Source organism: Etheostoma cragini, chromosome 13 (genome assembly GCF_013103735.1).
Source record: "Etheostoma cragini isolate CJK2018 chromosome 13, CSU_Ecrag_1.0, whole genome shotgun sequence".
Lineage (NCBI taxonomy): Eukaryota > Metazoa > Chordata > Actinopteri > Perciformes > Percidae > Etheostoma > Etheostoma cragini.
Window position 1 is genome coordinate 6390144 of NC_048419.1, and position 15634 is coordinate 6405777.

Below are 15634 nucleotides of genomic sequence, written 5' to 3' on the forward strand. Positions count from 1 at the left end.
TATATATATATATATATATATATAAATCTTTTTTTTCATCAGACCAAAACTTAGGATTCCTGATTTAATCAGGCCAGGATGCATTGCTTCATGAATCCAGATTTTCTGAATAGTGTTGCTGAAAGGTGGCTTGTTGTAGATTATTAGCATTGGTTCATCTCCATAGAAACAGGTCATGGTAGATGTTGATGACAGTGCAAACTATTGCATTACTGCAGGCCGACTGAATGGCTTCATTATGTGATAAATGTAAGGGATCCCTCTTGAGCACTGGACTCGCATACAGCCGTTAAAGCTACACTTTTGTTTCTATTTTAAACATTTTTGGTATACTTTATGAGAAATTATTATAAGGAACATTCCCATTGATTTAATCAGAATATAAATAATATAGAATTAATAATGTTGCCTAAGTTCTTTACAAGTTAGCGGCATTGACTCTGAGAAACTGTAAATAGTCTTCTTTCTTCTATATCCGTTTTATGTATTTGCAAACTAGAAGAAAATGTGTGCGAGTCTGTGAAAGTGAGTTGAGTAAGTGAGTGAGTGAGTGAACTCCTTTTAGGAAGCTGTTGAACTTGAGAGCTGTGATTTATGTGTCTCACCTTGATGGCTCACTGGCAGTTTGGGGTTTTGACTCCACTCCCTTGTCTCTTTGAAGAAAATCCGAACTCGTCTCTCTGACCAAGTCACTTGGTGCCGCCCTTGCTCCCTTCCTTCATTAGACATCTTAGTAACATGCGAATGATGTGTCTCGACAGGCATTAATGGGCTTATTTCTCCTGTGAAAAGTGATATTTTAAGCAAGAATTGCTGAATTTAGTTGTGCCTGTATGAATGTATTGTTAGTCTGCTCTCTGTGCAGCATAATGTCTTTTTTAACTGACTAAGCATGCTTGAGAACTACCACTCCTTTTATAAATACACACAACCTGCTGCAGAATCTAGTTTTCTATTTTGGGCATGTAGGTCACAATCTAATAATGCAGCACATTGCATACCTGCAGAATAAAGACACCCGAGTTACCGTCAAAAAGTTATGGTGGCTTAGCTCTATAACATGACAAAATTTACAAGCATGAGTTGCCTGCTCAGCACTGGGAAATAGAAGAGACGTGTGGATTACTTTGTTGATGATGAAAAGTTTCAAACCTTTCCACTCAGGCACAACACTTGAGCAAGTCTAACAATCCAAAAATGAACTCAGGAACACATCTGTTTTTTGTGTCAAGTATTTTTGTAGGTTTTTTGACACCATAATTTTTTGTATTTTGTTTACATATTTTAGTTGGAGTGATATTCATCTGGTATTTTTTTTATAAGAAAGCACAATCGTTAAATGGTAAAGTAATTTGTGAGCCAAACATTTTAGGTGAGTTAAAATGTTTCTAAATTCATAGTACAGGTGCTTAAAAAAAGGACTGCCGTGTTTTGTGTGGGACTATGAAGTCAGTTTGGTATGGTATAGTTCCGGCTAGATTTTTTTTAATCTACAAGGTATTTCCCTAGTTGTTTTTTCTCCTTTATGCCAGATAAAGATGTGTCGCAAAATAACCTGTCTGACCTCTACAGCCAATTTTAGCATCTCCTGCATGCCTCTTCTGGTTATAAATTAGCCCGGTTGCTGTTTGCAAGCATTGAAAGGAAAAGCTCACTTAGTAGCAGTGATTTATTAGTTGTTGGCCTGCTGCTGCCATGTGAATGACTGAGGTGCCATTCAGGATGAAAACAGAAACTCTGAAAGTAGTCAGGATCGGATTTCTTAAGGAAAAAGGAGGTGGTTTCCTTTTCTACCACTCAACCAAGAGAAGAAATGCAGGATTTACATTTTAGTATTCCTTCCAAAGAAAGTGTTAAGTCCTGAAGGGAGCATATTAATAGTGCAAATCCCTACTCCACATGAGTTTTTGGATAATCCTAAGGACCTTAAAAAACTACAGGAAAGCAAATATGAATGTAAAAGTAAAATTTAAGCATTTTTTTCTTAATCTGTTTAGATTTCTTCACCTTGACAAAGAATCTGTAACCGGCACTTGGAATCCATTTGCCGATGCCCCAAAAAGCACTTTGCTTTTTTCCATGCCTGGTGACTCTTTTGTCAAGGCAATAATTCTGTAACTTTTTAGGTACAGTACGTGTGCCAAACCAGCACACTGAAAGAAACCAGGCTACATGGTGCATGCTGAGAGTCATGTTCAACATGGAAGAGTAATCCATCTCTGTAAATCGAGTTGTGCGTACTCCTGTTACAACCTTAATGTGAGTAAGATAAGGTTAAGATGTTTTTATGACAGTCCCAATAATCTCAGTATTTCCTTACTCGGTAGTGATTGAATTACTAAAGAGCAGTTAAACACAATGAATGACAACCCTGTTTCCATCTCCTGTTCTGTCCACAACCCTTTTTGTCGCACACAGAAGTATTTAGGCAGAAAATCCCATTTCTTACCTCTTGAAAAGGGAATATTTTAAATGAACAAACCTCAGACCTTCAGGTCCACTATTGAATTTTATCTACCTCACAGACAGACACAAGTTACACTTTTGAGCCTGGACGAAGATGCCTCTTGTAAAGTTATGCTGACTAATGTGGGCACAGTGTGTGACTGTGAATCCATGCTGTTCCAGGAAGGAATATTATGTGAATAGTTATGAGAAAAACTGCTCCAACAATGCAGCTGTTCATGCAGTTCAAGGAGTTCACAACCCTGGAGGCCAAGACAACAGGAGCCTGGCTGACTGCATCTTGTCCCAGCACCCTTGTCTCCTTTTAGTGATCTGGCTTTATCATTACTCAGTGCAAACCTGTAATCACTGACATTACCTGGCATTACCAAACGCAAATGTCCAAATAAGTTGGATCGGACAACAAACAGGCTTTACCCTGCCAGCTCCCTGTTACGAAGTCCATATAATGTCCAATTGAGCGCAAAGTGAGAATTAATAGCAAGTGGGTGACCATGTTGATTGCGTGTTAATTGGCTCATGCAAAACCGGAGGAAAACAAACATCCAAGTGTGAAGAATAAGGGGGATTTACACAAAGATGGCAACACAAATGTCTAACTGGAGAAACAACGAGATTTGGGAACTTTGCGGTAAGGACTGATGACGAAATTGTCAGACAAATTTAAGGAATGGCGAGAACACGGTTGTTTATGACCAAATTACCTACCTGGGTGTTCCCAACATGACCGTCCAGACCGTTAAGCAGGAGGTCCAGCCCGAGTTTGGATGGCAAACGAGAAGCATAAGTGTCGTAGTAACATGATGTGCCGTTGCAGGCTAGGGTTCATTCAGCTTAAAGCTCTGATTCAGATTGTTGACAGTAGCCCTGTGTAAGGCCGCAGATCAGTTGATCAAAGATCACATCATCATGTTTCTGTTAGTACTGTCAATCTCCCTTGGACTGGGGCTCCATGCAAGATCTCACCTTGTGGGGTCTCAATGATCCTAAGAAAGGTGAGAAATCAGCCCAGAACTACACGGTAGGAGCTGGTCAATGACCTGACAAGAGCTGGGACCACCGTTTCCAAGGTTACTTTTGGTAATATACTAAGAAGTCATGGTTTGAAATCATGCATGGCACGGAACGTTCCCCTGCTTAAACAAGCACATGTCAGGGCCCGTCTTAAGTTTGCCAATGACCATTTGGATGATCCAGAGGAGTCATGGGAGAAAGTCATGTGGTCAGATGAGACCAAAATAGAACTTTTTGTTCATAATTCCACTAACCGTGTTTGGAGGAAGAAGAATGATGAGTACCATCCCAAGAACACCATCCCTACTGTGAAGCATGGGGGTGGTAGCATCATGCTTTGGGGTGTTTTTCTGCACATGGGACAGGGTGACTGCACTGTTTTAAGGAGAGTATGACCGGGGCCATGTATTGCGAGATTTTGGGGAACAACCTCCTTCCCTCAGTTAGAGCATTGAAGATGGGTCGAGGCTGGGTCTTCCCACATGACAATGACCCGAAGCACACAGCCAGGATAACCAAGGATTGGCTCTGTAAGAAGCATATCAAGGTTCTGGCATGGCCTAGCCAGTCTCCAGACCTAAACCCAATAGAGAATCTTTGAAGGGAGCTCAAACTCTGTGTTTCTCAGCGACAGTCCAGAAACCTGACTGAGCTAGAGAAGATCTGTGTGGAGGAGTGGGCCAAAATCCCTTTCTGCAGTGTTTGCAAACCTTGTGAAAAACTACAGCAAACGTTTGACCTGAATTGCAAACAAAGCCTACTGTACCAAATATTATCATTGATTTTCTTAGGTGTTCAAATGCTTATTTGCAGCTGTATCATACAAATAAATAGTTGAAAAATCATACATTGTGATTTCTGGATTTCTTTTTTTAGATTATGTCTCACACAGTGGACATGCACCTACGAAGACAATTTCAGACCCTTTCATGATTTCTAAGTGGGAGAACTTGCAAAATAGCAGGGTGTTCAAATACTTATTTTCCTCACTGTATCTTCTCTGGGGTCAATTGTTTGAGTTGTCTCGACTGGATTGTTTTCCCTAAAATACCGTGAAAGAATGAAGAAAGAAATAGTATTGCTCACTTTGTGTCAAGTCAGATCTCTCTGGTCTTGAAGCAGGTACCAAACTCTGGGATGCATTCCTACTCGTTCCTTGTGTGCTATGCTGGTAAGGAACTTCTGAGTCTCTTCTATTGATGTCTTGACACTTTTACAAGCTTCTGTTTTCAAGACCGTCCGGTCCTGAGCAGTGATGTTGATGGAAGCTTCTGTACTAAGAGGATTCTTAGTTGATCTGATGGACATGCAGCCTCTGTGTTAATCACCTCTGGGTTAATGTGGCACCAGATTTGAGCTTCCGTAGTTTGAATTCAGACATTAAGTGGTATTTATACTTCTTTGCTAGAGATGCACCAATCGATTGGTCGGTGACTAGAATCGGACAATTATCAGCTTTATAAGCCATGACTGGTGAATCACCACTCAGTCTAAGATATAGCCAAACTGTCATATTTACACACATGCAGCACACAACGGTTCAAGTCGCGCACAGTGGCAGAGACAGAAACCAAATACTGTCACCTCAACACACGCAATGTTGTCAACTTTCTCGCTAGATCTAGCGATTTTTCAGACCCTCTTAGTGAATTTAGCGACTAGCAACAAATTTAGTTCAAGTAGTTTTAATGTATTCAAATATAGTGCAATGTAATTCATTCCCAGACATGCTGCTCAGAGTAATTGCAGTGGTAGGCTCTTCTCTTCCGGCAGAAGGAAAATGCTCGCCGCAGTTACAAATTAATATAATATAATACACACATCTTTACATTCCTTTAAATAGATACTGCCTCATAAATAGTTTTGTATTAATAAATGAATAAATACATAGTTTTAGGTTGATAATAAATTCTTCACTCTCCTGTTTTAAGGTATTCCATGGAAACAACTTAAACTTTATGAAAGACAGTGATGATGACATTATGGATCATAAGCACAACTTACTTAGATTAATAGTATTGAGGACAGCTGCATGCAAGATGTCATTTAACACTACGATAATGTTGACAGATGATATGCATCATAACTCAAATTCTTTTTTTAATTATTAATGATTTGAGCCAAGTCATGGGCCTTGTTAGTGCAAGTGACACAGATGTTTATTGGTTTTCTGTAATAAATGAATACCCATGGCTACATTTTAAATTGAACCTATTATTGCCATATGAATGAGAAAACTAGAATAACATGTTGGTCTTTGAACCTTGAACCTATTTGAAGCAACATCAAAAAAGATATTGCAAAGACAATGAAGTTACAGCTTGCTTGCATGCATGCATACACACACATATGCATACACACAACAAACACACACACACAACCACACGCACACTGACATACACAGCATTGAATTCTAGGGCAAATGGCCCCCAATGGGTTGGTTAAAAAGGGGGTGATGTCATGTCTGTGATTGAGACTGTGTGTCCCTTTACCAGTAATCCATTTCTTATCCAGCTGTCCATACTGACACAAAGCAGAGAGAAAGAAAGGATGGACAAAAGAAAGAAAGAAAGAAAGAAAGAAAGAAAGAAAGAAAGCGGTTGTTTATTTTGGATCCCGTTCCCCACCACCTTTCAGCCAACTTTTCCTCTGCCATTAAAGTGTCCCTATGATAAGTGAAAGGCTGCTAACTTGCTAATGCTCTTTACACCCATGAACTGAAAAAGTGCTGATCTTGGTTTCTGCTTTGGTGCATCCAATTTACTTGCATTATTGCACATCAGTTATTATCTTATTTTGTGTTCCATCAAATCGAGAGGCTTTTATTTTGGACAGTTGCCTATTTCTCAGGTCAAGAGATCATCAGCAATTTGTCTGCTTGTCTTTCAGCTGACAGGAGCTCGTCCTTCTTGTTTGCCAGTGTTGTGTGTGTGTGTGTGTGTGTGTGTGTGTGTGTGTGTGTAGAGGCCGGTGTTTCTACACCATTTTAAACAGCTCTGCTTCTTTAACCATCCCAGGCTCTTTGTGGCCACACAGACGTAGGACAGGGGTGTCCACGGGGGGGAGGGGTGCCCATACAGAGCTCAGGCGCACACTGGGAAATGGCTTCCAATGCATTTAGGATTTCCTCTTTGAGGACAGTCCAGTGTGGTGCAGCGGGGTCAGCGGGTCAAAGCCGTTGTTGTGAGGAGGGTTGGCGGTGCTGAATAATGCAGACACAAAGGGTTAGGGCAAACATTACGAATGAGACAAAGGACTCTCCACTGAAGTCACAGGGAGGTGGGGAGGGGGGCAACTCTTCCCATTATCTGGGGAAGTGATCTTAAGCCAGGGACTTTTTTTAAAAACCCATCAGCAAATTAGGGGCTGAGTTTCTATGTGTCTTGGGCCATGATCAAAGCCCGGAGAGTGTTTCTGTTTATAGAGGCCAGGCTGTAAAGCATAGGATAGCAGTCACAACACAACACAACATGGGGGCCGGGTTAGCACTAATCATGCTATCATGACCATGTTATCATTGTCACAGCCTGGGTATTTACTCATGGGAAGTGGTGGATAAGTTATTTCTCATCTACACTAAAAACACCAGCAGCACCATATGTCATGGGGTCAGCCGAGGGTTCCCACACCATATGCACCCACTTCTGTTTAAATTAGCCACAATACAACCCCGCTATCTCTCCTCTCTTAGAAGGGCTTAGTTGAGATGGAGAAAAAGTGACTTACATGATTAATTGATTATCAAAATAGTTGGTGATTCATTTTCTGTCGATCAACTAATGGATCAATTAACCACTTGTTTCAGCTCTCCTACCCACTTCAGTGCTCTCATGTAGCCAGGTCATCTTTTAGCATGTTTTATTAGCTCATCAGCCTGTCAAGTTGTGCTCTAATTTAGTACTTGAAAACAAGGCGTCAATTACATGGTAATTACACGCTGTTAGAGCTACTGCTTAACTGCGACACATTTGTTCTGCTCTCTTAGTAAACATGCAATTTACTTTAGGGTTGTTCAGCCACTAGGACAAAATATATAATCAAAGCAATTAACCTTTTAGTAGCAAATGTAGAAAAATCTCTCCATTAAAAAGAAAAAGAAGCAAGATAGAGCTGCATATATATATATACTGTATATATATATATATATATATATATATATATTTATCGTCATTGCGATATCAACTGCTGCAACAAACACATCACAAAAGGCTGCAACATATCATGAAAGACCCTTTTTTTGTGTTAGTTGAAAGAAGAAATCTGTAGAAAACTGCAAACTGTCGTACTTTTTTTTAGTGCTTCCTTTTATGTTCAGTTTGTTCAATAAAAGAATGTTAGAAATTATTTCCTTTCATTTGTTTGAAATCCAACAAGCAATTTGTTGAATTTTAGCAGACTATTGAAAGCAGCAGAACGGCAGAACTGAGTCCACTTTATATCTGTTTAGTTATCGCACGGGATATTGTTATTGCCATATTCAACAGTACTCACATATTTTCCTCATATTGTGTGTCTCTAGAGCAACAAATGTAGACACTAAAATAGGATTCCTAAAATCGGAATCTCCAGTATGGCTCAAGTGAGTGTCCAGATATTCACATTTGGTTGTCCAACTTGTGCTTTTCTTGGTATGAAACCCTGTGTGTGTTTGTGTGACTGAAGGGCCATTATGGGACCGGCTTTTAAGGGAGATCTGGGAAGTGGAAACCTAATACTGCCTGACTGCTGCTCTTGTGTACATGAATCCCACAGCTGCTGGAGAGAAAGGGAGGAGGGGTACAGGAGATCGCGGTGCGCTCAGTAATTAGTTGTCTGGTTTTGTATTGACCAGTTTGGTGCTTAGGCCTTGGGGACTGTTAAATTTGCTATTGAAACTGAAAGGATTATGCACCCAAAAGAAATTAAACGGGAGCAATGAATAGATTGTGAGCCGCATAGTGGACTACTGTTTAATTTTTTTTTTTCTTCCTCCTCTTTCTACCGGCCTTCACTCTTCTTCAGTTAGACAAGGTTGTATTTTTCTTGTCAGAAATGGCTGTGTTCATCTTCTAGGTAAATTGAAAAAATGCAATGCAGGGTCACGACAGTTTTATGTTGTCATAATGACACCGCATTTTCACACCCGTTAAAAAAAGAAAAAAAAAGAAACAATTCTCTTGTTTGCTCTTTGACAACTGTCAACGTCTTTGCTGTGCTCTGTTTATTAAATGGGAGATGCAAATCCTCAATCACTTCCGCATGTTAGCTGTTGAAGGGTTGGATGTCGCAAGGGTGTAATGAAATCTGTTTGAATGCAGACGCGGTGATTGTTGGGAATTGTTGTCTCCTGCCTGGACCGCCCAGAGGGGGAGAGACAGATTTGTGTTTCTGTGTACTCCTGCTGAGGTTGGTCATACTTATTACAGGTCAGGAAGAAACATCCTCCAAATGCTTGCAGAGGCTTCTGGCCCACAGAGACTCTATTCCATGTAACATCCACATCCAACGCAGTGAAACTGTCACCAGCTTAGTTTAAGATGAAAAAAAAATCCACTTCAGACCAAGCTGTAACACAATCCCTTTGTAATGACTTCCAATGTCTTTTAAGCAGGCCAGCGCTTTGGGGAAAGTTTTAAAAAACGTGGCTGTAAGATGAAGGATCATGATGAATGGACTAGATAAGGGCTTCAACTAACAATTGTTTTTATTGTCAATTAATCTAGTTGATTGTTTTCTTGATTCATCAATTAATTGTTTGGTCTATAAAATGTCAGAAATGGTGAAAAATGTAGAACACTGTTTCTCAAAGACCCTTGTTTTGTCCACAACTCAAAGATATTCAGTTTACTGCCACAGAGAAGAGAAGAAACTAGAACATTTTCACTTTTAACAAGCGTGAATCAGAGAATTGTTACTTTTTTCATAAAGAAATTATTTAAATCTGTTTATCAAAAAAGCTGGACTAGTGCAATATCCAAATAGCAAAACCATTTTGAATGAAGTATTGTGGTGCTGCATAGACGTCCCGGCATTAAAATCCTATACTACAGACCAAAGAAAAAAAATTGGAACAGATCCTTGCAAAAATCCCACCATAATCATTTGATCGGCAGAGCTGACATGCAAGGCATGCCTATCCTGAGCAACTTTTGGTTCAGTGTCTTGCTCAAGGAGACTTTGACCAGGGGGATGAGAACCCTGCGATTATTGGTCAACCCGCACTGAAGCGAGACATCCTTGCTTCAGTGAGTTAACATTAGCCTCCATCTGCATGGAGTGTTCGAACCGGCTGAACTCGGAGCCTCGAGTGTATCTAGTGGATGATAGAGCGGTGATGTCATGTTCCCTCTCACTGTTTGTGTAGCTGGCAAAGGCCGGCGTGCTGCTGGAGAGGGTCGCTCACTATGACTCAGTCCAGACCACAACAGCCTAGGAGGACATTGTCCAAAAAAACTGGGATCGAATCAAGTCTACTTTTTATGTCCCTGCTGCCACAGAAATCAAGTCCTTCTTTTTTTTGTGTGTGTGAGTTTTTGGGTTTTGTTTTTGAGTCTGTTTTAACATGATAATTTCAAATCTTGTACCAACATTTCATGTTTTTTCAATCAGTTTGAGTCTCTTGTAACTTTGTTTTTTAACCGGTCGGATATGAGCGCTCTTTGAAGATAGGTCTTATCTACAAAGAGCGCTCACTGTTAATACAATCGGGTAGAGATCTTCCTTTGTGATTATCACAACGTAAATACAGGAGAGCCTGTGCACAGGTGGCTGGCGCTGGGCTGATGGTAACCAGACCGGACCGATGTCTGCACGTGGAAAATAAATCACTGCTGTACTATCACAGAAAGCACAACACTCTAAGAAATATCTGTGTATTAACAGTTGTCTGACAGAGATTGTCCATAGAACTTGATTCACAGTTGTATGTATATAATATTTATTTATATAAGCTTTGAATTAATTTAAGAACTGAGCAGTTTTGTCTGTGAGAAAAAAATCTGTTAGTTTTTAGTCAATTAGTTTTGTTACTGTAGCTACAAACAAAATGTCTGTTTTAAATTACTGGACAAAGTCCAGGTAATGAGCTGCGAGAGGTTTTTCTGTTTCACGGATTTATTTCTTAGAGTGAAGTCTATTTCTTTTTTTTTTAACTGCATCATACAGCAGACGTTTTTCACATTAAAATATTACAGTGCAAATAAATGAACAAACTCCAACAACATAGTAAAACTTTAAAGTTTAGGTTTGACATCTGCCTGCGGCCCTTTGCTGCATGTTGTTCCTCCTCTCTCTCCTCTTTAATGTCTTTATCATGTCCTATAACAATAAAGGCCTAAAATGCCCCTAAATAATCTTTAAAAAAAAAAAAGCATCAGGTTGGTTCTAATGGTTGGAAAGGGGTTGGGGTCCTAACAAATCAACTCTGCGATGTTGTTTGAGTTCTAGTTTGTTTGGGAGTCCTGCACTGCGGCCAGCAATGCATGCTACCCCCGACATTAGTAAAACACATTTGGGTTATTTTAGTTTTACAAAGCTTGCACAAATAGTCACTTTGTATACACATTACTGGCAATAAGTATGGACTGAAACACAATTGTTTTATTCCCGTTGCCATCACTCAAACTTTAATCAGTGCACGGTTGCATCGACACTGGATACAAACAAATCTCGGAGGAAGTTTTTATTATTGCCGTAAAGCCTGACATCATATATAAGGTCCTACTTACTCTTTAGCCCAAAAAAAGAGAATAAACACCCTAAATCAACATAAACTGAATTTTTTTTTCCTCTAATTAAACTAAAAAGGAATGACATATGTATGTTGTTTGTTTAATTTTTTTTTACTCATTTTGATACCTTTTTTCACTCATTTTATTACCTTTATTTCAGGATCTGGCTAGTTATCATCAATAAATTGGATCGTCGGAGCACAACAATAAAAACACAAGATTATTATGTTTTTATGCAAAATAAGTGTTTTAATGTCCTATATTAGTTTAATTACCAGGTTCTCCATATGCACTTTCTGATATTTTTTTTTCTTTAAAGATAATTTTTTGGGGCTTTTCCTTTTATTAAAGTGACAGTGGATAGACATAAAAGGGGGAGAAAGATGGGGGTTGACATGCAGCAAAGGGCCGCAGCAAAGGGCCGCAGCTCGGCTTTGAACCCGGGCCACTACAGGATTACAGGACATAATGGGTGAGCTAGAGGTCGCCTCCATTTAGAGCTTTAAAAGTTGGGTCCATCCCATTCTGATCATGGAAAAGGTCCCCTGTGCTATACTACATCTCTTACTGTGTGAACAATTGGATGAACTTATTTCAGGCCTCAACACAATATAAAGCAGCACTGTGTATTTACTAGTATATTTTTTTCATTTTTAGAGTCAGTTGGTGTTGAAAATGAAACAATTGCTCTCAAGGGGTTTATCCAGGGCTGCACAATTACTCGCAATCGTATGGAAATTGCAATATGGTCTAGTGCAGTATCCCAATTTCAGGGTGGGTGCAATATTTTTTTAAAGGCAAAATATGTGTGAAACTATTCTGAATTCAGTGTTGTGGTGCTGCAGAGACGTCGCAGCCTAACATCTATTCCTACAGATCCTATATTTTTTATATTTCTCAATGAAAATTAGAATCATGAATAAAAAATGTTATTATTCCCTTCAATGTCTTGAATAATATCACAATCGCAATATCAGTCAAAAATAATCACGATTAAATATTTTGTATCCCTAGATCTATTTTAAATGATGGTCAGTGTGTGTGTGTGTGTGTGTGTGTGTGTGTGTGTGTGTGTGTGTGTGTGTGTGTGTGTGCGCTGACTGAGCTTTGCCTCTATTTAGGGGTCTCTGTCTCCCCTCCCCTTGTCCCTCCTGGTAATAGATGGCCTCATCGCTCGGGGTTTGAGCCCACCTTTAAACAGCTATAGGGCTGTGGTCTGTCTCCGGCCAAACGATGGAGTGGAACAATAGGAGCGTGTGACATTGTCTGTGTGGGTCTGTGTGTATTAGGAGGCCCACGTCTGTCCCAAACACATGCATAAGCACGTGATGGCGCGGTGTTGATGCTGCCCATCTTCAGCCTGGGTCTGCCAGGTAGCAGTGAGAGGATACACGACGTCCAGGGTATGCAGATCTGTGTGTTCATTTTTAGTCTTTTTTTATTGCAACATGCCTTTATGCTTCTGGGTTTTTGCTCAACGCATACGTCTGTGCATCACGTTCTTTGCCGTTTCTGTGCTTCCTGCTGTTTGTCTTTCAGGGGCAACCCTTTGTCTAGCTAAAGCCTTTATGTAGTGGCTGGGATGTAGCCTGCACAGAGCTACTCTTGTGTGTATGTGTGTGTGCCCTATGATAAAGTGTTTCTAAATATGCGTGTGCAATTGTGTTTGGATTCCTAAGCTGCTAGGCTGACAGTAGTGTTGACCTTGGCTGGGTTTAAATGTGTGTGGAGAGGAGATAGAGAGAAAGAGTTTTGTTTGTGTGTGTGTGTGTGTGTGTGAAAGCAGTTTTGTTATTGTTTTTTTTTATTATTCTATCTAAATGTGCCTATGATGCAAATGTTTCTGTTATTTGCCATGTGAGAGGATGTTGAGTCCTCCCTGCGAATGCGTGTTTTCTCACCCTGCAGAGGGAACAAGGATCCTGGGACAAGGATCATGCTTGTTTTTTTTCTTTAGCATATTCCACATTCATATGGAAATGGAGGGCAGAGGAGGGACAGAATCTCCCATCAACTTGATCTTAGTCATGAATAGCTGCCAGTGTTTGGACTGACCCAGAGCTGGCTTTAAGGCAGTGGCCAGCTTCTGCCCCCGGAGCCCAGCACATTTTCAGCTGCAACACACACACACACACGTGTACGCTCCCAAACAAACGCTTACACCAGAGATAACAAAAAGCAGATGCTCATAATTGCACTCACACAATTAGATACACTTGAGCACTTGGGAACACTGAGCGCTGTCTCTTTCTCTGTCACTTTTTTACAGACATGCTAAATCCCACCGAGACGCCAGTGTTGCAATACTTCCTTTTTATTTTATTAACCCTCACTTCCCTCTTTTGCACCCCCAAACCATCCCCATACACATATGACGGTACTGCTTTAGCAGGAAGAAGGAAGTTGGACAATTCGTTTTGTTTTGTATTGATTTAATGCATTTTATTGTCAAACTTGGCAGAAAATTAAGTAATACCCAAATAATGAAGCACTTAAAATTTAAAGAGACGTTAGTTTTACCTTTTTTATTTGAATGATATTTATTAACAAAATTGGGGTGTGTTTATCTGCGTTTTGGGTAAAAAGGAGAATGTCATGAAATGATTTCTATATTTTATCAGAATAGCTGCATTCATCTAAATATGTTTGTGGTTTTGTGTGCGTAGATAAATACTGTAATTAGATTAACAAAGTTGTTCACTGCCTCCGAGAGATTGCACAGGCCTCGGCTGGATTAAGGTCATTTGCTTTTACAGTGTTGTCTGGGAATTAATTTTGTATTTGAGGAGTCCCGTTTCTAATACAATTTGAGTGTGTTTCCTTCTCGAGTGTCTGTTATCCAACGGGCCTCCCAGACCGGGCTGCTGCGGTAGGATCTAGCAGCAGGGATCCATCAAACAAGATTTGTCTCGGTGGATATGCTGGTTTTGTGCTTCAGGATTAGAGCCCCACCACCCATATTTAACCCTGGTTTGAGTTACTTTGTCTTTGATACATCAGACAGTCACATGTGTGGTTTAATTAAATTAGTAACCAATTATTTTATTATTCCATTTTTTTGTTTCCAACTTTGTTTTTGAAATGATCTCAGTTCGGCTTATTTCAGTGATCCAAACATTAAACATCATGACATAACTAAAAGTGCATACTTGATATTCTTATTAATTTCAATTAAATACCAAACCGCTTTTTTAATTTATTTTTTAAATTAGAGTATTTCAAGAAAGCAAATTCTGTTAATTTCAGAAAAATTGCGGGATTTGTGCCTATATTACATTTTTGCATTTTGACAGTCATTTTTGTTTTCTACTTAATATCAAAGCTATTGATATATAGCAAATTTGCCTTCACAGAATTGTTTTAGATAATATTTTCATTTTATGGTAAAAGTTGATTTTTCTTCCAGTGGCTGTTTTGTTCTATTTTCAAAGTCTGCCGTTGTGTTCAGTCCAAGCATAATATTATCTGACAAGCTGAAGCATGGTATGTCGGCCCTCAACTTATAGACATAAGTGTTCACATTCTATAAAAAGAGCAGCGTGTTGCAGAAGGGCCTCTGTGGGTGGGTGTGTGCGTGTGTGTGTTTGTGTTTGTGTGTGTGTGTGTGTGTGTGTTTTGTCTCTCCATTAGCACCCATTCAGGAGACAATGAGTTAGAGAAGCAGACAATGGGCTTGTTAACACACACGTGCATTAGTGAATCAGTGTGTCTTTGTGAGGGAGGGGACACTCTTCTCAGTGTATTGACGGGAGTCTTTCACCGACGATACACTCCACTCCAGCACCACAAGTGTCTGGCCACTGAATAGGGAGGATTTGTTGCTCTACACCTAATTAAACAGTGCATTTAGTAGTGGTTGTGGTGAGGAGGCCCTTTGTTCCGATTCACCTTCCCAGAGCTTAATGTTTGACTTTGGTGCGTGAAAGACAAAAACATGATCAGAACTCTTCACTATGGCCAGAACAATATGCTTTGGTTTCATTTTGATTCTTTCACAATACATTGGTGGCGAATAATGCACATCACAAGTCTGTCTGACATTTATTTTAATTGTAAAGAAGCATATAACATGTTTTTTCTGCATTCTGCTGTAGCTCTGTTTTGGTGGAAAGGGATATGGTGTAGTCGCCGCCAGGGGTACCGTATAAACAGAACATATTTAGGTGAGTCATTGGTACGAAAAGATTATTTCACGATACATGGGCCCCGTGGATATGTATTGCAATTGTAGAAGTATCACAATTTGATAGTATTGAGTATTGTGATTCTTTTTTCCTTCTTCACCAAAAACTAAATTGTATTGAATAATACACTTCTAGAGACAACATATCATTAGGCATTTCTAAAAACTGATTGTTTTCTGCATGTTCAGCTTTTGCTCTGTTTTGCTGGTTATGATGATTCTAGGGGAAATGATCCATTTACATTTTTTTCGTATATATATA

At 39.7% G+C, this 15634-nt stretch overlaps 1 protein-coding gene and 1 long non-coding RNA gene across 7 annotated transcripts in view; one reads left to right on the top strand and one right to left on the bottom strand.

The window, feature by feature from the left end:
* Positions 1-7992, bottom strand: part of LOC117955569 — a 25126-nt gene extending 17134 nt beyond the window's left edge. The window contains exon 1 of the long non-coding RNA XR_004659092.1: positions 7852-7992. This is a non-coding gene — a long non-coding RNA (uncharacterized LOC117955569). The remainder of the gene's footprint in view (positions 1-7851) is intronic.
* Positions 1-15634, top strand: part of LOC117955568 (mothers against decapentaplegic homolog 6-like) — a 68830-nt gene that overhangs the window by 3144 nt on the left and 50052 nt on the right. The window lies entirely within an intron of this gene.